Raw genomic sequence first — 20,509 nt, forward strand, 5'->3', positions numbered from 1 at the left:
TGAATAACAGCACATGACATACACTGTGTCATGATTTTTTAAAACCGAAATAAGGCCAAAATGGAAAAGCCACATGTGAAAAACTAAGTACTCCTTATGATTCAATAGCTTATGATTCAATAGTTTTAGCAGCAATAAAAGGTAAAGGGACCCCTGACCATTAGGTCCAGTTGTGACCGACTTTGGGGTTGCGGCGCTCATCTCGCGTTATTGGCCGAGGGAGCCAGCGCACAGCTTCCAGGTCATGTGGCCAGCATGACAAAGCCGCTTCTGGTCGAACCAGAGCAGCACACGGAAACGCCGTTTACCTTCCTGCCTATTTATCTACTTGAAGTAATTGTTGTCTGTAGGCCTTTATCCGTCTCTCACATAGTTATGGAGGAATTTTGGCCCATTCTTCTTTATAATGTTTCTTCAGTTCATTGAGGCTTGCTGGCATTTGTTTATGCACAGCTCTCAAGGTCCCGCACAGCATTTTCGGTTGGGTTGAGGTCTGGATTTTGACTGGGCCATTGCAACACCTTGATTTTGTTCTTTTTCAGTCATTCTGTTGTAGATTTGCTGGTGTGCTTGGGATCCATGTCCTGTTGCATGACCCAATTTCAGCCAAGCTTCAGGTGTTGGGCAGATGGCTACCCAATTGACTGTAGAATTCTTTGGTATACAGATGAGTTCATGGTCAAGTCAATGGCTGCAAAGTTCCTGTGGCTGCAAAACAAGCCCAAATCATCACTCCTCCACCACTGTGCTTGACGGTTGGTATAAGGCACTTGTGCTGATATGCTGTGTTTGGCTTTTGCTAAATGTGGCCCTGTGCATTATGGCCAAACATCTCCACTTTGGTCTCATCTGTCCAAAGGACATTGTTCCAGAAGTCTTGTGGTTTGTTCAGATGCAACTTTGCAAACCAAAGACATGTAGCCATGTTCTTTTTAGAGAGATGAGGCTTTCTCCTGGAAACCCTTCCAAGCAAACCATACTTGTTCAGTCTTTATCCAATTGTACTGTCAACTTTAACAATTTCTCTGAGCATTGCATGGTCTGATCTTGTGAATTTTCTGGGACATCCACTTCTGAGAAGATTGACAACTGTCTTGAATGTTTTCCACCTTTGAATAATCTTTCTCACTGTAGAATCATGGACTTAAAATAGGTTGGAGGTGGCCTTAGGTGTTTCATGGGCAGCACCAATTGCTTCTCTAAGAGCATTGTGTCGTCTTTCCTCCTTGGCATTGTGTTAAAACACACCTGAATGCTCCAGACCAGCAAACTGATAATACTTTGGCTTTGATAAAGGTGGGTACATTTGCTGATGATCAATTAAGCAAGGGCATTTGATTAGCAGCCCCTGTCTGCTACTTAGCCTCTTAATTCCTTTGGAAACAGTAAGGGTGTTCTTAGTTTTTCCACATATGTTTTCTTCATCTTGGCTTTATTTCTGTTGAATAAATTATGACACAGTGTATGTCATGTGCTGTTGTTAACCTGAGGTTGTATTTACCTAATTTTAAGACCTGCTAAAGAACAAATGATTGCTATTATGTCCTTATATGTAAAACCACAGAATTCAAAGAGGGTGCACTTTCTTTTTCCCATGACTGTACATTACAAAAGCAATAAACAACTTTTTTTCCGCAGTGCTGACTTCTGAAGGCAGCCCTGTTTAGGGAAGTTTTTAATGTTTGACAGACTACTGTATTTTAATATTTAGTTGGAAGTCGCCCAGAGTGGCTGGATAAACCCAGCCAGATGGGCGGGGTATAAATAATAAAATATTATTGTATTGGGGTATTAAGACTGGGAATGTTTGTAGGAAATGTATATATACCTTATAGCAGGGGTCGGCAAGGCTTACTGGGCATGGGCTGGACCGGCGCAGCGCGATGCCAGAAATCACGTCTGCGCATGTCCGCAGCGCTGGAAATCACTTCTGCGCATACCCAGATGCCGGAAATCACGCCTGCGCAGAACTGATTTTTGGCGTCTGGGCATGCAGAAGCAATTTCCGGCACCATGGACATGTGCAGACTCGATTTCCGGCATTTGGGCGTGTGCAGAAGTCTAGAGCCGTGCAAGAGAGTCCCTGCACTGCGCTGCACCAGTTTACCACAGTGTGCGGGGACTCCCTGAGCAGGAGGCTTGGTTCGGGGGCGGCTCATGGGACGGTTAAGCGACCCTCATGGGCCGCTTCCAGCCTATGGGCCTTATGTTGCTGACCTCTGCCTTATTGCTTTGCAGGGGTATAAGTCACAACTACCGGTATCAAACTTTTAGAAGACATCTGAATTCAACCCCTGTTTGGGGAAGTTTTTAATGTTTGATGTTTTATTATGTTTTTAATATTCTGTTGGGAGCCACCCAGAGTGACTGGGGAAGCCCTGCCAGATGGGCAGAGTATAAATAATATATTATTATTATTATTATTATTATTATTATTATTATTATAAAAAAGGAATTGTGACTTTCACCAGGGTATAGATATAGATATAGGTATAGATAAGTGCAGGCTACTCACCATATATCAAGCTTCATCCACCACCATCCCAATGAAAATGAGGCTCTCATTACAGTACTTACCTGTGTATCTGACAGCTCCTTCTACCTAGAGATTGATTCCTTTCTGGCTTTTGAGGCTGACCTGTCTTCTTTATTTATGTCTTTCATTTCACTGTGTTATCTAATCCTTGCTCTTGGATCCAGTAGGACTGAGTTGGTTTTGCCCCTTTTTCCTGCTTGCCCTGTTTCCTGCTACTAGATTCTGCGAAACTTTGAGAACAGGCACTGTTCTGTGCCTCAGGGCCTGGAAGTAAAGCACTTGCCAAACTGCAGAGCCTGAAGACTGGTTATTTAACTCCAAATTTCTGTTTAAAAATGGAATAAGGACCTTGGGGGCCTTGCTGAGTCTTTATGGAAGCTGCTTTTAAGTTGCTGTGACTCTAAAAAGCTTAGTTGTTGGTTGCTAGCATGTATTAATGGGCCCAAGAGTTCCTCCTGGCTCCTACACTCTTACTACTGTACCTGAAGGTTAATAGCCATGTCTGCCCAATTTTATGTGGCACTTTTAAGGATATTGCTTGACACCTGAATTGGACCTACTACTAGTAGTGATGTGTTTGGTAGAAAGAATCTCTGGGAGCTGCTGTGTCAGTAAGAGGCTTATGCTAAACTTGCCTGTGGTTAATGTTAAACCTACTTCCTCCCCCACCCTTCTCTTGGCTATTTCTGCTGAGTACAGGTGGTATTTTCTGTCACAGGAAATATTCATGTGCCAGTTTGGAAGGAGAGTGGTCAGTCTTAGCTTGGGTTTATGAATAGATAAACTAGGTAGCAATGGAATTGTCATCCAGGGACTGTTTTTCTGAACATGAACAAGGTAGCATATTTTCACCTCTGTTGAACTCATTTGCCTGTTCTAGTCCCTGCTAGATATCAGGGTAGTACCAAGTGGAAATTCTGTCTCATCTTTAAGGTTAAGGTTAAGGGACCCCTGACCATTAGGTCCAGTCGTGACCGACTCTGGGGTTGCGCGCTCATCTCGCATTATTGGCCGAGGGAGCCGGCGTATAGCTTCCAGGTCATGTGGCCAGCATGACAAAGCCGCTTCTGGCAAACCAGAGCAGCACATGGAAACGCCGTTTACCTTCCCGCTGTAGCGGTTCCTATTTATCTACTTGCATTTTGACGTGCTTTCGAACTGCTAGGTTGGCAGGAGCTGGGACCAAGCAACGGGAGCTCACCCCGTCACAGGGATTCGAACCGCCGACCTTCTGATCAGCAAGCCCTAGGCTCAGTGGTTTAACCACAGCGCCACCTGTTCTAGTCCCTGCTAGATATCAGGGTAGTACCAAGTGGAAATTCTGTCTCATCTTAGCCTGGGTTAAAAGGATTTTCAAAACTTCATTTACTTTTCTGCTTGCTTCAGACCCAGCTGTATTCCACAGTTGCTAGGGCAGGAGTGGAATCTATGGCTGTCTAGATATTGGATTAAAACTCCTGTCATTCCTGACCATTGAGCATGCTCACTGGGCTGCTGGGAGTCCATCAGTATCTGGAGGCTCTGCATCTTGGCTAGGGTGACATTAGCCTGAAGTGGGTAATCAAGTTGGGATAACACACATGCCACTTCTCTAGTGTACAGCCATTAACATTTTCTCCTCACTTATTGAAAGGTCCACTAACCAGTTCTATTAGATTCTGTAGTGCAGCTTTAGAATCCTACATGGTCTGCCAAAAAGGCCTTTGATAATGTCTCCTGGCTGTTTATGATAAAACTGTTAGAAAGGATGGGGTTTGTAGAAACCATTATAAAAGGTATAAAATCAATCTATAATGAGCTGGTGGCCAATATAATTGTAAACAATAACATATCAGAAAAATGTATGATATATAAAGGGACAAGGCAAGGTTGCCCATGTCCCCACTATTATTTATATTAATATTAGAATACTGGCTCAAAATATAAGGATTAATAATAAAATTAATGGAATAACAGTGGGCCAGCAAAATTACAAATTAAAAGCATTCACAGATGAGATTGTATTAACCTTTGAACAATCAAGAGTGAGCATATTGGAGTTGATACGGTAAGTAGATTCGCTGGCTTTCAACTAAATAAAGGGTAAACCAAGATGCTGGTAAAATAATATGGATAATCAAACAAAAAAAGATATCGAATCGGAATGTGGGGATTTGGTTAACAACAAATAACTATAATATCTATCAAGACAACTAGGTAAAAGCTTGGAAAGAAATAAAGAGAAATTTGGGAATATGGGAGAGAATGAAGCTATAATTGCTAGGCAGAGTTTTTGTCATCAAAATGAATATCCTTCCAAAAATGTTATTTCTATTTCAAAATGTCCCAATCATATAGTCAATGCTTCAAAAGGGGGCAGAAAAATTATTACAGTTCATATGGCAGGGAAAGAAGCCCAAAGTAAAATATAAAATTATGAGTGATGCAAAAGATAGAGGAGGCTTTGCACTGCCAGACCTTCAACTTTACTTTGAGGCATCATGCCTATGTTGGATAAAAGATTGGATTTTGTTGAAAAATAGAAAATTGTTAAACTTAGAAGGACATGATACACAGTTTGGGTGGTATGCCTGCCTATGGTATGGAAAAGTGAAAATATATAAAAATTTTAGAAATCATCTAATTAGAAAAAACCTATTTAGAGTACAGTCGTACCTTGGTTGCCAAACGTCTTGGAAGTGGATAGTTACATAAGGTCAAGGGAACCTACCTAGTCACATTCTGCATTAGGAATAAGTAGCATAAATGCTAAGCTTTGCATCTATTTGTTTGCAGTCGTGAGCCATAGCAAAAACATTTTCATTCTGCTTTTTTATATATTTTGCATAAGAACTTTTATTATCTGCAGCACAAGCTGACTGACCAAGTTAGTGCTGAGTTGGAATTGTTTTAGTTTACAAGTTTTTGTCAAATAATTTTAGCACATAATCTATAGAGGTCATTAGAAGCTGGAATTGACTTTGCAGAGTTTAGGTTATAATTTTGAAAAGAAATATTCCTACTTATTCTTAACACGGTTAAAACGGGTGCTTGACTGGGTACCCAGATGAGAATAAGGCTGTTCACCAAATTTGTGGCTATTTGCGCTTGTGCGTGCTTGCGCACGCTTGCATGTGACTGCTTATGGCATGTTTTCATGCATACACATGGTGCAGGAGGAGAGATGAGAAAAAACTGCTTTTTAGTAGCTTCTTCTTTACTCAATGAAAAGAGTAGTTTTCGATTTCTATGTTGCTGTATCCTACATGGACAGGATTTCTGTTTTTCAATGAGCTGCAAAAATAAATGCCAATATGATACTTAAGGTTCTTGCTTTTGCATACTAGATTGTTAGCCTGAGGGCAAGGACTGTAGTGATCTATAGACTGCTCTGGGAGGAGTTTTGTTTCATTTTGTTTTTGCTGAAGAGCAGGTTACAATTTCTTTAAATAAAATAAGATTTTCAGGTCAGCTTAAATTGCTATATATCTGTGGATGCCAGAAGCACAGGAATTGATGGTTTAAAGCAAGGGTTGGCAAAAAAAATTTTAGCCGTGGGCCGGTCCACTGTCCCTCAGACCTTGTGGCGGGCAGGAGAAGCAGCACCAGGGGGAGGGGAGAGCTGGAAGAAGAGGTGAGGGGGGGCAAGTTGTCCTCCTCCCCACCCCCACCCCAGCCGCTGTGCTTACCTTCCCTGGGACTGCTGCCGCCACCACTGCTGCTTCTGCTGCTTCTTGTTGGGTAGGCAGAGCAAGCTCGTCCATTACGTTCTCTGGCCCACAGGAGCACCAGGGCGGCGGCAGTGGAAGGAAGATGAGAGACTCGAAAGGGCTGGCTCCAGAGAGGGGCTGCTTAAAATGGCGCTCACCCAGCTCAGCCCAGCCCAGCCCCGTTCCTCCTTTAGGCAGGGTGGGGAGAAGCCAAGAGGAGGGAGGGAGGAGGCACCGCCATGGTGTGTGTGGGGGGGAGGGAATGGAATGGCGCAGGAAAAAGATGGTGCAGCCTGAACGAACAGAATCCCCACGCCAATTCACAGACAGTCCATGGGCCGGATCCTGAAGGCAATTGGGCCTGATCCGGCCCGTGGGCCTTAGTTTGCCGACCCCTGGTTTAATGTAAATATTAAATACAGTGGTGCCTCACTAGATGAATTTAATTCATTCCACAAGTCTTTTCTTATAACGAAAAATTTGTCTAGCGAATCCCATAGGAATGCATTGAATTTTTTTTTTTTGCCCATAGGAACGCATTAATTGAATTTCAATGCATTCCCATGGGAAACCGCGATTCGCTAGACGAATTTTTCATAAAACGAATTCGCCTAGCGAGGCAACCTCCGCTAGAAAAAACCTTTCGTTAAGCGGAAATTTCGTTAAGCAGGGCATTCGTTAAGCGAGGCACCACTGTATGACCAGGCTTTAAATAAGAGTTAGCATCAGTTGTTTGTGGCAGCAACTTTGTGTCTGGATGAATAACTACTGAGGAAGAAGCAAGTGCAATGAAAGGCGGAATGTGGTAGAATTCTGGAGAGAAAGGTAGAGTTCAAAGTTATAGTGAGGGAAATTGGCCATCCTAGTGAAAACCAGGCCTTGCCTGCTTTACATCTCAGTAAGGCAAAATATGACTTAACATGACCACACAAATGTGGTGGCTACACTTACTGTAGCCAAGGTTTGTCCTATGATTGCAGATTGTGGTTAAGGAGGAGAGACCTTACCCACGATCCTGGGTTCAGATGTCATGCCAGACCAAACCTTGGCTGCTGCCATCCTGCACTGACTTAAAAAGCCCAAAGAAGAGCAAAGTGGCTGCAGTTGCCTTCTTGGGAACCAACATGCTCATGCATTCATGCTAAGCCATTATTAGCCATAGTTTTGGTGTGCCAAGGATATCCATGTTACCTCTGCCCTGTTGAAGAAATCTCTCTATTTTAACAATTAAACCAATGGTAGGGTAAGATTCTGGGTGTGGTGGTGGGGGGGTCAGTGAACCTTGCTATTTTCAAACACATTAATCTCATTAAAACTATTGCATTTGCACAGCTCTGATCAGCGTTTGTTCGCAAACAGTACTGTCCATTTGGTTTTGTTCCCATTCCTCTTGCCCATTCTGGCCTTCACAAGTTTGTAGAGGTTTAGGGGCTGTTGTCCATGAGACTACAAGCATTACATTGACCAGGGGTCAGCAAACTTTTTCAGCAGGGGGCCAGTCCACTGTCCCTCAGACCTTGTGGGGGGCCGGACTATATTTTGGAAAAAAAATATGAATGAATTCCTATGCCCCACAAATAACCCCGCGGGCCAGATTTAGAAGGTGATTGGGCCGCATCCGGCTCCCGGGCCTTAGTTTGGGAACCCCTGACATTGACTGTTCTGGTGTGCTTTGTCAATATTTCCTTTCCAGGAACTCTTGACGGGGTCTCTGTGGCAGGAGTGTTGCAAGGTACTTAAAATATTTGTGGCATGGCCCATAGATACAAATTTGCATAAAGTTTGCCTACAGTATATGTGTTTGTACAGTGAGGGGGGGGGAAAGTATTTGATCCCCTGCTAAATTTGCCCGTTTTCCCTCTGACGAAGAAATGACCAGTCCATAATTTTAATGGTAGATTTACTGTAGCTGTGAGAGACAGAATAACAACAGGGAAAACCCCCAGAAACCCAGAAGACAAAAGTCAGAGATTGATGTGCATTATAATGAGTGAAATAAGTACTGTATCTGATCCCCTATCAACCAGCCAGGCGTCAGGCTACCTGGTATATTCACTGTATGTAACGAGCTGAGATTAGAAGCTGTAAGGGAGAGGTCTTACCTGTAATCCCAGCTCGTTACTGTACCTGTACAAAAGACACCTGTCAACAGAAGCAATCAATCCAGCAGATTCCAAAGTAGCCACCATGACCAAGACCAAAGAGCTGTCCAAGGATGTCAGGGACAAGACTGTAGACCTGCACAAGGCTGGACTGGGCTACAAGACTATTGCCAAGCAGCTTGGTGAGAAGGTGACAACAGTTGGTGCAATAATTCACAAATGGAAGAAACACAAAATAACTGTCAACCTCCCTCCATCTTGTGGAGTTGCAATGATCAGGAGAACAATGATGAAGCAGCCCAGAACTACATGGGGGGAACTTGTCAATGATCTCAGGGCAGCTGGGACCATAGTCACCATGAAAACAGTTGGTAACACACTATGCCGTGATTGACTGAGATCTTGCAGAGCCCGCAAGGTCCCCTTGCTCAAGACAGCACATGTACAGGCCAGTCTGCAGTTTGCCAATGCACATCTGAATGACCCAGAAGTGAAAGTGTTGTGGTCACATGAGACCAAATCAAGCTCTTTGGCATCAACTCACCTGGCTGTGTTTGGAGGAGGAGGAATGCTGCCTACGACCCCAAGAACACCACCCCCACCTGTCAGGGAGTTGTGGCTACTCCCGAGTAAAGACACTCCAGTCCATTGTGTCTTTAAAGGTTTTATTATGCATACTATTTACAGTGCAGAGATAGCAGAAAACATGACCTCCTAGTCATTCTCAGAATCTGGCAATGGCGCCTGTCTGCTTCGGGGCCAGCATAAAAACCTGAGCACCCCGAAACGCTGCCCCCTAGCCCTGTGTTTGGGCATGCGCCTCAATTCGGGCGCCCCTTCTTCCCCTTGCTGGCTGGGGCAGTGCCTGGGCTCCGACGCCTCCCTGAGCCGTCCCCCCTCCACTTGTTGGTCAGAGTGGTGCAGGGGCTCTGATGCCTTGCTGAGCCTTCCCTCCTCTATTCTGCTTCCCCCTGACCCGCTGCTAGTGTTGTCGCTGGGCGAAGTGCTGGTCAGAATGATGGTGGGGGAGGCTGCCTGTAGGGAGTCCCCCTGACACCACCGTCTAACATGGAGGGGGACAAGACTCCTTCACCGCATCGAAGGGACGATGGACGGGGCCATGTATCGTCAAATCTTGGAAGAGCACCTCCTTCCCTCAGCCAGGGCATTGAAAATGGGTCGAGGATGGGTATTCCAGCATGACAATGACCAAAAACACACAGGCAAGGCAACAAAGGAGTGGCTCAAGAAGAAGCACATTACGTTCCTGGAGTGGCCTAGCCAGTCTCCAGACCTTCACCCCATCGAAAATCTCTGGAGGGAGCTGATGGTTCGAGCAGCTACACATCAGCCTCGAAATCTTACTGACTTGGAGCGGATACCTGCAAAGAGAAGTGGGACAAAATACCTCCCGAGATGTGTGCAAATCTGGTGGCCACCTACAAGAAACGTCTAACCTTTGTAATTGCCAACAAGGGTTGTGCCACCAAGTACTAAGTCATCTTTTGCAAAGGGATCAAATACTTATTTCACTCATTATAATGCACATCAGTCTCTGACTTTTGTCTTCTGGGTTTCTGGGTTTTTTTTCCTGTTGTTATCTGTTTCTCACAGCTACCATAAACCTACCATTAAAATTATGTACTGGTCATTTCTTAGTCAAAGCGCAAACAGGCAAATTTAGCAAGGGATCAAATACTTTTCCCCTCACTGTGTGTGTGTGTGTGTGTGTGTGTGTGTGTGTGTGTGTGTGTATATATATATATATATAATTTCAGATTTTAGATTTCAACCCAACAAATTTCCCATCGAAATCTCTCCAGATAAATGGATTCATTTAATTTTTGCACCCTATCTCAGATCATCACAACTTAGTTCTGTTCAATTCCTTTACCCCTAATTCATTTCCCAATAGATCCTTCTTGCCATCAGGATTGAGTCCCGTCCCTTCTAGGTAGTCATCTTGACATAATTTGTTGTTGTTTAGTCGTTTAGTCGTGTCCGACTCTTCGTGACCCCATGGACCATAGCACGCCAGGCACTCCTGTCTTGTGACATAATTTATTTCCCCCAAAATAATATATTACCTGTAACACTTAAAAGATTTTGGGACCTAATCCCCTACGCTCCCAGCAGTACCACTTGTTCTGCGAATCCATGGACCAGTAGCACCATCAATATCCTGATATTTGTTGGATGTCAAACTCAGCCAAGAGCATAAGGTCGAACACTGGCCTTGCAGACAATTTCATTGTCCAGAAAGTGGGAGAAGCAACAAGGGGATCAGCCATTTTAGATCTGGTCCTAACCAATAGTGATGACCTGGTTAGTGGGGTAGAAGTGGCAGGATCATTAGGTGGGAGTGACCATGCTCTTCTGGAGTTTATTATACAGTGGAAAGGAGCAACCAAGCATACTAAGACTCAAATCCTAGACTTTAAGAAAGCCGACTTCAGAAAACTTAGGGAAACGCTGGGTGAAATCCCATGGACAGAAATACTAAAAGGGAATGGAGTTCAAGATGGTTGGGAGTTTGTTAAAAGGGAGATATTAAAAGCACAACTTCAGGCAATACCAATGAGACGGAAACATGGAAGGTGCCTAAAGAAGTCAGGGTGGCTATCTAAAGAACTTTTAACTGAGTTAAGATTTAAAAGGGATATGTACAAAAAATGGAAAAAGGGGGAAATCACCAGAGAGGAATTCAAACAAATAGCCAGCTTGTGTAGAGACAAAGTCAGAAAAGCTAAAGCACAGAATGAACTCAGGCTTGCTAGAGAGGTTAAAAGCAACAAAAAGGGCTTTTATGGGTATGTCCATAGCAAAAGGAAAAAAAGGAAACAATGGGGTCACTTAGAGGAGAAGATGGTGAAATGCGAACAGGGGACAGAGAGAGGGCAGAACTCCCCAATGCCTTCTTTGCCTCAGTCTTCTCCAAAAAATAAAACAATGCCTGACCTGAAGAATATGGAGCAGATGATTCAGCAGGAGAAACACAGCCCCGAACAAGTAAGGAGGTAGTACAAGAATACTTGGCTAGTTTAGATGTATTCAAGTCTCCAGGGTCAGATGAACTACATCCAAAAGTATTAAAAGAACTGGCAGAGGTAATTTCAGAACCATTGGCAGTAATCTTTGAGAATTCCTGGAGAACAGGCAAAAGTCCCAGCAGATTGGAGGAGGGCAAATGTTGTCCCTATTTTCAAAAGGGGGGAAAGAGAGGACCCAAACAATTACCGCCCAGTCAGCCTGACCTCAATACCAGGAAAGATTCTAGAGCAGATCATTAAGCAAACGGTCTGTGAGCACCTAGAAAGAAACGCTGTGATCACTAAAAGTCAGCATGGGTTTCTGAAAAATAGGTCATGTCAGACTAATCTGATCTCATTTTTTGACAGGATTACAAGTCTGATAGATGAAGGGAACGCTGTGGATGTTGCCTATCTTGATTTCAGCAAGGCCTTTGACAAGGTGCCCCATGATATTCTTGTAAAGAAGCTGGTAAAATGCAGGCTAGACAATGCTACCATTAAGTGGATTTGTAACTGGCTGGCTGACCGAACCCAAAGGGTGCTCATCAATGGCTCCTCCTCATCCTGGAAAGAAGTGACTAGTGGGGTGCCACAGGGTTCTGTCTTGGGCCCAGTCTTATTCAACATCTTTATCAATGACTTGGATGATGGGCTTGAGGGCATCCTGAGCAAGTTTGCAGATGACACCAAATTGGGAGGGGTGGCTAATGCCCCAGAGGACAGGATCACACTTCAAAATGACCTTAACAGATTAGACAACTGGGCCAAAGCAAACAAGATGAATTTTAACAAGGAGAAATGTAAAGTACTACACTTCCGGGGGGGGGGGGGAATGAAAGGCACAAATACAGGATGGGAGACACCTGGCTTGAGAGCAGTACATGTGAAAAGGATCTAGGAGTCTTGGTAGACCACAAACTTGACATGAGTCAACAGTGTGATGCAGCAGCTAAAAAAGCCAATGCAATTCTGGGCTGCATCAGTAGAAGTATAGCATCTAGATCAAGGGAAGTAATAGTACCACTGTATTCTGCTCTGGTCAGACCTCACCTGGAGTACTGTGTCCAATTCTGGGCACCACAGTTCAAGAAGGATATTGAAAAGCTGGAATATGTCCAGAGGAGGGCAACCAAAATGGTCAAAGGCCTGGAAACGATGCCTTATGAGGAACGGCTTAGGGAGCTGGGTATGTTTAGCCTGGAGAAGAGAAGGTTAAGGGGTGATATGATAGCCATGTTCAAATATATAAAAGGATGTCATATAGAATAAGGTGAAAGGTTGTTTTCTGCTGCTCCAGAGAAGCGGACACGGAGCAATGGATTCAAATTACAAGAAAGAAGATTCCACCTAAACATTAGGAAGAACTTCCTGACAGTAAGAGCTGTTCGGCAGTGGAATTTGCTGCCAAGGATTGTGGTGGAGTCTCTTCTTTGGAGGTCTTTAAGCAGAGGCTTGACAGCCATCTGTCAGGAATGCTTTGATGATGTTTCCTGCTTGGCAGGGGATTGGACTGGATGGCCCTTGTGGTCTCTTCCAATTCTATGATTCTATGTTAACAGGTGCCATTTGATACCTTACGCCAGGGGTCCCCAGACTTACCACGCGGCGGGCCGGAGGGCAGGGGAGTGTGCGCGCAGCGGGCCGGAGGGCGGGGGAGTGCGCGCCCGTGCGCATGCGCACACGCACACGGGCGGGGAAAAAATCGCCGAAAATCACTTGTGCGCATGCGTATGGGCCTCCCCCGACCCGGAAGTGCACCAGAAATGACCTCTTCCGGGTCGGGAGAGGCCCATACGCATGCGCACAAAGGATTTTCGGCGATTTTTTGCCGATTTTTTAGATCGTCGCTGCGCCGTGCGCCGTGAGAGCGGGCGGCGGCAGCGGGCGGCGGGGGTCGTCGCGGGCCGGATTGGAAGTCCGATTGGGCCGCATCCGGCCCGGGGGCCGTAGTTTGGGGACCCCTGCCTTACGCAGAGTGTGGCTCACTTGCTTTGCATTTGCTATCCCTTCCTTCCCTTCCTTAGCGCTGCTTTACAGGCTAAATTTTAGTAGGTATATCCTGCAGACCCACCCTGTGTACTTGCTAAAGCTGTAATGGTTTGAACTGGATATTAGGGTTTTTCTTCCTGTCACTTGACCGGCTGTTATTTGATATTCCAAGAATGCCACTGTGTCAGCTTATTATAGTTTCATTTTGTAGCAAGGACTGCTTGCCCCCTAGCCTTGCATCAGTAGGTGGCAAATCTGTCAACATATCAAAATTTCTGTCTCCGTCTATAGCAGCAGGTATCTCAAAACATTAATGCAGTAGTCCTCAGTGGCAAAGGCTGTTACCTAATAGTGTTGGACTAAGATCAGAGGGACCACGTTCAAATCAGCCGTGCAGCTGATTAGGCAGTGTTGGATCAGTATAGCACCTCACGGTGTGGTTGGCATTCTAAATGGAGAATTTATGCTGCCCTGAGCTGCTTGGGGGAAAGGTGAAATAGAAATATTATAAAATAATTCGTTGTTTTGAAACAACATGCCTTGTTTTGAAACAATATGCATACCTATCAAACTTGTTTATGATTTAAAAATATTTGGCAATATTTGACTAGTCAGTTGAGCAAATCCATTATTTGACCACTCAGATGGCCACCCTAGTGGTTATAGACTCCCACCCCCCAAACATAGCACCAGTGTTCAACATTTTTCCAGGCACATTTTGCAGTTGGCTATCGGTCACTTGCAACCAAGTGAAGCTGCCCGAGCACCAGGATACCTGACGTCTCTACCATCTGGGGATGCATGCCTGGGGATCCTTGGATCTTGACTGTTTTCACACTCTAGCTATGCATCCTGTGGAATAGAATTTTATATACAACTAGTATCTTGAAGCCCGTTAAATTAACGGGTGCTAGAACATGCAATTCCCCCGCCCATTCCCCCCTCTCTCCCCCTCCCTTCTTTTCTCCACCCACACGTGCCGGGACTCTCCTGGGCTGCCACCGGTGCTGCTCCTCTGTCGCTGCTCCGCCTCCTCCTCCTCCGCTGCTGCAGTCCATGCCTAGGCAGGGGAGGGGGGAAGGTAGGGGCGGCCAGGGCCCTCTTTCCTTCCTACCCTCCCCCTGGGCTCGAGCCTGCTTTTGCGAAGGGTTAGCGGGGAAGAATGAGCAGCATCCCTCCGCTGCCACCATCTTCTTGCTGAACGCAGCGGAGGCGCGGGGTAGCAGAGGAGATGCTTCACGGAGCAGGGAAAGAGGGGCGGGCGGCTGCCGCCCGCCCCTCCTTCCCTGCTCCCTGTCAAACATCTCCCCCCAGGCTGTTATTCCTCCCCCCCCATGCGCTGTCCCCGCTTCTGTCTGCCTCTGATCCTGCACCGTGAGGGAAACGGTAGGCAGAGGGGTGGGGGGGGAGAGCGTGCGTGTGTGTGTGCGACGCCTGCTTGCTGCTGGTTGTTGGGGGGGGGAGCGTAGGAGAGGGAAAAAAGGGGGGAAAGCAGCCTCCTTCTCCTCGCCTTTCCCAACCCACCCAGGGCTCAGCCTGCCTCACGCCGGGTGGGGGGAGGGGTTGGGATGCGGCGGCGGGGTGGGGATGGGTAACGGCGGCGGGGAACGCGCACTCGCTTCTCAATCCCTCACGGTCCCTTTCCCTCTTTCCCTCGCGCCATTAATCGGGAGGCGAGGCGCGGAACGGCAGTTTGGAAGGGAAGCCGTTGAGGGAGAAAGAACCGCATTCCTCCCCCCCCGGCTCTGTGTGCATCCAGTCTCTGCGTCCAATCCCCGTGTCCGTGGGGCACATGCTCAGTAGCGCGAAAAACGGGACACACGGAATCTGGATGCAGAGACACAGGGACTTTATTATATAGGACTAGTGGGACCCAGCCACGCATTGCTGTGACCCAGTCAGGGCCCCCATACCCCAGTGGAGGATGGTAGGATACCCCTCCCTCTGTTGTCCCCCCGGGAGTGTTGGCCCCTCCCCCTGTATCTCCCTTCCTTGGCCCCCACCCTTGGAAAAGGAACTGTCTGAGTCATGTATTATAGTCATTGGCCAGTAGATGGCGATGTGTTGAGTTCCTTAAAATTGGCTCAAGTGTGACATGCATAGGAACTGTACAGTATAAGATCCTTCGCATTTTCGCATGTGATGTATCAAAATTTCAGCGCAATTGGTCAAGCGGTTTCGGTGAAACGTGGAGATACGCAAACATGGTCAGTTTACATTTATATAGATAGATAGATAGATTAGAATGAATTTCAGGAACCAAAAGGTCTTGTTGAAAAATATGACTTTTGAGTCAGCTGGCTCAAAAATGGCAACTAGGTATTCTGTTATGGCAACTGTAACCACATTTGGCACCTAGCTTATATCAGAGTTTCTAATACTGTATAGCACAGGGGTAGGCAACCTCAGGCCCGTGGGCCGGATGTGACCCAATCACCTTCTCAATCCGGCCCGCGGACGGTCCGGGGATTCATCGTGTTTTTACATGAGTAGAATGTGTCCTTTTCTTTCAAATGCATCTCTGGGTTATTTGTGGGGCATAGGAATTCGTTCATTCCCCCCCCCCCCAAAAAAATAGTCTAGCCCACCACATTGTCTGAGGGATGGTGGACTGGCCCACGGCTAAAAAAGGTTGCTGACCCCTGGTATAGCACATACTTTAAGCATATGTGGAAGTTTCAGTTGCAAGTTGTATTGTCTCCACAGAAATGCATGTGGTTCACAAATATTCGACCATAACATCTTTCTGGACTGTCTAGAGGGCTTGGGAGCTGGGGGCACTGTCATACAGTGGTTCCGCTCCTTCCTCCTGGGCCGTGTTCAGAAAGTGGGGGGGGGATGAGTGTTCAGACCTGGGCTCTCACCCCTGGGCTCTCACTTGTGGGGTGCCTCAGGGTTCTGTCCTCTCCCCTATGCTTTTAAACATCTATATGAAGCTGCTGGGAGAGATCATCAGGGGGTTTGGGCTGGGTGTTCATCAGTATGCGGATGATACCCAGCTCTACCTCTCTTTCAAATCAGAACCAGTGAAGGCGGTGAAGGTCCTGTGTGAGTGTCTGGAGGCGGTTGGAAGATGGATGGCGGCTAACAGATTGAGATTGAATCCTGACAAGACAGAGGTACTGTTTGTGGGGGACAGGAGGCGGGCGGGTGTGGAGGACTCCCTGGTCCTGAATGGGGTAACTGTGCCCCTGAAGGACCAGGTGCGCAGCCTGGGAGTCATTTTGGACTCACAGCTGTCCATGGAGGCACAGGTTAATTCTGTGTCCAGGGCAGCTGTTTATCAGCTCCATCTGGTACGCAGGCTGAGTCCCTACCTGCCCGCGGACTGTCTCGCCAGAGTGGTGCATGCTCTAGTTATCTCTCGCTTGGACTACTGCAATGCGCTCTACATGAGGCTACCTTTGAAGGTGACCCGGAAACTACAACTAACCCAGAATGCGGCAGCTAGACTGGTGACTGGGAGCGGCCGCCGAGACCACATAACACCGGTCCTGAAAGACCTACATTGGTTCCCAGTACATTTCCGAGCACAATTCAAAGTGTTGGTGTTGACCTTTAAAGCCCTAAACGGCCTCGGTCCTGTATACCTGAAGGAGCGTCTCCACCCCCATCGTTCTGCCCGGACACTGAGGTCCAGCGCCGAGGGCCTTCTGGCGGTTCCCTCGCACCAGAGGTCAAAGAGAACAACAATTACCAGACCTTTAGAAGGCATCTCAAGCCCTGTTTAGGGAAGCTTTTAATGTTCGATTTCTGTATTTTAATGTTTTGTTGGAAGCCGCCCAGAGTGGCTGGGGGAACCCGGCCAGATGGGCGGGGTATAAATAATAAATTATTACCGTATTATTATTATTATTATTATTATTATTATTATTATTATTATTATTCACAGTTGGTGGTGATTACTGTGAGTTCCATGGAATGCCCCAGCAAACAGCCGGAAGTTCCTATTCTGGTGCTTGCATAGCTGTAGATATAATATTTTTGCCAAAAAAACAACATAAGACAGAGAGATGGATTAGGAAACAGCTGATCTAGATTGGTCAGAGGTTTGCAACCAGGTTTGCAGTTTGGGAGTTCTCCTACAATCCATGCTATTCCTGGAGGATGCAAGTGGCATCACCACACTTAGGAGTGCCTTTTTCTTGTTTGGCCTCTACACACCATATGTTTCCTCAAAGCTACTTTGATGTTTTGAAAGCAGGAAATGGAGGTTTCTTTCTTTGTGGATGCAGCTACCGGTAGTTCTAGGTTGAGTTCTAGGTTGCTCGTAGACTGCTTGGGAATAATTTGGGTTTTTTTGAGTGTGAAGCACAAATAAGATGATAATCTGCTTTTGATTTTATATACAGTTGTTGTTTGTTTGCATCTCTTTTGACCTTCATATTTAAGGTTTGAAGAAAATGCTAATGGTACATTTGAAGTAATATTTAGAAGAGAACTTTTAAGTGATTCATGTTGAATTTTATTTGTATTTTATTGATGCTTTTAGTCAGCTTGCAGCTTACGTGTGTTTAACATATGCACTTTCAACTATGCAGTTGAAGGCTGGCTGATTGAAATTGCACAAATTAAATGCACAGAAGGCATATAGCATAAAAGCTCTTTTTCCACAGGGTTTTCCTGGTGCAGAAAGAGTCTTGACTTACTGGGCTTTGGGAGGCTTTCACAGAGGCTCTCGGTGGAGGCTCTCCTGAGATCTCAGACAGCCCCGCAAGATCTTGTGAGAGCCTCCCAGAGCCCAGTAAACAGGGTGAACAACTCAAAACTCTCTGCCTTGCTTGGGGGATGAGACCCATTTGACATGCCAGTTCAAGAAAGTAAGATTACTTGCTCAGGGGTAGTTCCAAGATGTATGTATGTTTTTTAACTATATGCAATTTTGACTTTATGCGCTATCCCTGGAACGTGACCTAAGCGCAAGATGTGTGTCAACAGTATTACAGTTTGAATTCTGTGGAATGCATATTGTAATATAATAAAATACAATTTAAGAAACAAAAGGAGCAGTAAAAATGCAGTAAAAAATATCATACAGCATCCAGCACACAGCACATTAGAATTGTTACAACAGGCAGAAAAATCATTACATTTTCTGCTAAGGCCACCAACAATTAGTGCAACAGTTGGTCCGTGGGGGGGGGGGAGTTGGGGAACCACTGGTTTAGATAATCCATAGAACCACTGCCAGTGTTAGAAAGCTTTTTAAAAAATAAAAAATAGTCAAAATTATTAGGCTTTTGTCTGTGCCAGATAGCCAATTCTGTGAAATTCCATGCACAAGAATCGTGGAAGCTGAATGGTCTAGCTAGCCTATACTGTATGCTGTTGGAGAATGACTGTGCCTCCCAGGAGCATTGGGAAGCTGTATCCTACTGCAGGCAGGGTAAACTGTATAAAATTGGAATATATACAGCCTTTCAGGTTCTGCACATCTAAAGGGGGTATTTATTATGCTAAATTAGACCACTCTGAAGAAAACCCCTCACAATCTCTATTCAGCCCCTTACCAAATTCTCTGTACACTGAGTGTATACCTGCTGCTGCTACTACTATTTAACTTTTATTTAGCAACTATATATCCTAGGTACTTATAAAGAACATAATTATTTTTCCTAGAAAAAGAGGATGCAGTGTTGAATTCAGAGGGCAAAGTCAAAGGCCCACCTCTCTTGAATACTTTGCTTAACTGTAATTCATTGCTATAACCTGTTTTTTTAGGATGGACTAAATAAAAAGGGTGAGCAGGGAACATTAAATCTATATACCGTAATATTGATAGCGTCACCTATGTTCTATGTGCATATTGATGATTCAGAACATATAAAGAGCCTTGTGGAACAAGGTTTCATCCAGACTGTTTCCAGCAGTCGCCAGGTGTTTCTGAGAAAGCTCTTTACCAGAGCATGAGTGCAGCTGTCCTCCTTCTACAGTACTGGTGTTCAGACACTTGCTGACTCTGAAAATGGAGGTGCTATGAACCAGCTAATCTTTGGCCATCAGCACTTTATGTAGCTGTGAATTCCAGAAGTTATATGTATTGTATGAAAACGGTACTTTCTACAGCCTGTACTGAACTTGCTGTCAGTCATTTTTTATTGGGTGACTGAGTTCTAGTATTGTGAGAGGAAGAAAAAAACTCAATGTTCTCTTCATACCACCCACAATGTTTTAAACTGTCATGTGCCACCTTAATTGTAAAGCTCCAAATCCGTTATCCTTTCCTCATTTGGTGTTCCCCTCAATCACTTTAGTTGCGCTTTTTAGCTGTGCAGTGTTGTTTTTTGGGCACACAAATACAATTGTACCATGAAGACGAATTTTTCACTAGATGAATGGATTTTGCGATCGGAGGTTGCCTCGTAAGACGACGAGGTTTTCTATGGCCGTGGCTTCGTCTTGCGAAGCGTGGCCATAGAAAAATGAACCTCCGACTGCAAAGTCCAGCGTGCAGTGAAAAATTGCCAGGGCTTTTTGCCGCCTGCCTTCCCCTTGGCTTGGGGAAGGCAGGCAGCAAAACACCGCCGCACTTTGGCTCCGGGGGACGGAGCCCAAGTGCGGCGGTGCGGGGGCTGCGAAGGCAAGCAGCTGTATGCCAGGCGGCGGGGGGGGGGGAAAGCAGCCCCCGCACTTCGGCTCCGTCCCCCAGAGCCGAAGTGCAGCGGTGCGGGGGCTTTTCGCTTTCACACTGACAGGCTTCGGCTCCAGGGGACGGAGCCGAAGCGCGGCAGTGCGAAAGCCCCCGTACAGCCACGGGCTTTTTGCTGCCAGCCTTCCCCTGGCTTGGGGACCTGTGACAGGCGGGGCAGGGGAAAGGCGGAGGAACGATCCTCCGCTTTCCCCCCTCCCCCACCTGTCACACAACACAGATCCGAAGATCGGCGGGCGCTGTTTGCTGGGGTTGAGAAGCCCTGGACAAGCATCGCCCTCCGATCTTCGTGTGACAGGCGGTGGGGAAGGCAGGCAGGCAAGAGAGCAAGCACCTGCCTGCCTGCCTGCCTGCCTGCCTGCCTTCTCCGCCGCCAGTCCCCTGGAGCCCATAGGAATGCATTGATTAAGTTTCAATGCATTCCTATGGGAAACCGGGACTCGCTAGATGAAAAATTCGTTACACAAATTGACCCGTGGAACGAATTAATTCCGTCTAGCGATGCACCACTG

General features: G+C 46.1%; 1 protein-coding gene across 17 annotated transcripts in view; it reads left to right on the forward strand.

Annotated features, from left to right (window-relative positions):
• DLG3 (discs large MAGUK scaffold protein 3) overlaps positions 1 to 20,509 on the forward strand; it is a 158,202-nt gene that overhangs the window by 117,225 nt on the left and 20,468 nt on the right. The gene's annotated exons all lie outside the window — the stretch shown is intronic.

The sequence above is a fragment of the Zootoca vivipara genome, chromosome Z2 (genome assembly GCF_965207765.1).
Source record: "Zootoca vivipara chromosome Z2, rZooViv2.hap1.1, whole genome shotgun sequence".
Taxonomy (NCBI): domain Eukaryota; kingdom Metazoa; phylum Chordata; class Lepidosauria; order Squamata; family Lacertidae; genus Zootoca; species Zootoca vivipara.